At 36.3% G+C, this 1,418-nt stretch overlaps 1 protein-coding gene across 20 annotated transcripts in view; it reads right to left on the bottom strand.

The window, feature by feature from the left end:
* Positions 1–1,418, bottom strand: part of LOC107669402 (CLIP-associating protein 2) — a 65,305-nt gene that overhangs the window by 50,177 nt on the left and 13,710 nt on the right. The window lies entirely within an intron of this gene.

The raw sequence follows: 1,418 nt of genomic DNA on the forward strand, positions 1-1,418 counted from the left end.
TTCTCCTTAGCTCCATGTTGCAGTAAGTTTTGGGAGTTCATTTTTAGTCCATCTCCTATCCTGAGAAGTCTGTCTTGCAGAGACTGACAAAAATGAGCTCCTAAAACTTACTGCCAGATTCTGAAAGACCAATTCTTCAAACAGTGGTACAAGAGGATGTGGTGCTGGTCCTTCAAGAGTCACTCTCAACTTATTGGTCCATAAAGCCTATAAAAATAGTCTTCTTGTATTTCACAATACTTCAGCATGTTATTCTAATTAAGTGAGGGTCATTTCTTAGGATTTTTTACCCAAGCAAAGTCTCTCAGAACCTGACACCTTGTAATTCTGGAGACTCCAGGAAGGTTGCAGTTCTGCAAAATGATGGCGCTGGAGACTACAGGGTTCCTAATGGTTTCACACTTAATTCTTCACCTTAAGTGAAGTTAATTATTTTGCAGTTAACATGCATCTTTTCGTCTTGGCCTGTTTTTGTCTGACCCTGCTGACCCAATGAGCGTTGGCCAACTATCCATTGGTCATGCCTTAACTTTGCAATTTCTAGTATTGCAGTAGTATTGCATCCTTCTCATGAGCATTTAATTTTTTTTTTTTTTTTTTTTTTTGGACTAATACGAGGTGACATTTGACTCCTTAAAGTGTCTTACAGGAGTATTTTCTTTTTACCTTTGTAATGGCATCATTTTCATGTCAAATTAAAAAAATTCTGTTTATAAGCTTTTTAAAATTTCTATTTAAAACAATATAACAAGAGGTAGAATAAGACAAATAAGTTACCAATCATATGAAATTAGTATTAATAAATTAATTTGTACTACAGAGGTGGCACAGAGATTCGTTTGAACAGCTGATTCATTCAGGAATTAAATCTTTATGAATGGGTAATCATGAATCACTGACTCACTAGATTCGTTCAATAACGCACTTTCATTCATGAATGAAACTCGACTGTGTTTGCTTTTGGAGATGCGCAGCGGCTCAGCTGTTACTATATTTGGAACTATTTTCGTTAATGCAATATATACAATAAGACAATAGAATGTTTGCGGGAGCGTGCCACGCACGTTGCGGGAGTGGGCGGTAATGGTCAGAAATTCAGCGGGAGCGGGCTTAAGAAAACTGTCCCGCTCAGGTCTCCAGGCTGCGCGTCAACACACGTTTTTTTTTTTCGCGCTCCCCCTGTCTGAAATTCAAGTACTTTCAAGAAGCGTGGGAACCCTGTATAATGAACTATGAAAAATAGATACTTTTAAGATCTGCCTTTAACTTAATAAATTATTTTGAATGATTTTTCACTGTTAAATAATTCAGATTAAAATGTATATTAAAAAAACTATAGCAAACAATCTAAATATAAAAATTGGGGAAATTAGCATGCAAAATTAAATACCACCCCCCCCCCCAAAAAAAACTCTACA

The sequence above is a fragment of the Sinocyclocheilus anshuiensis genome, unplaced genomic scaffold (assembly GCF_001515605.1).
Source record: "Sinocyclocheilus anshuiensis isolate Anshui unplaced genomic scaffold, SAMN03320099.WGS_v1.1 scaffold253, whole genome shotgun sequence".
Classification (NCBI taxonomy): domain Eukaryota; kingdom Metazoa; phylum Chordata; class Actinopteri; order Cypriniformes; family Cyprinidae; genus Sinocyclocheilus; species Sinocyclocheilus anshuiensis.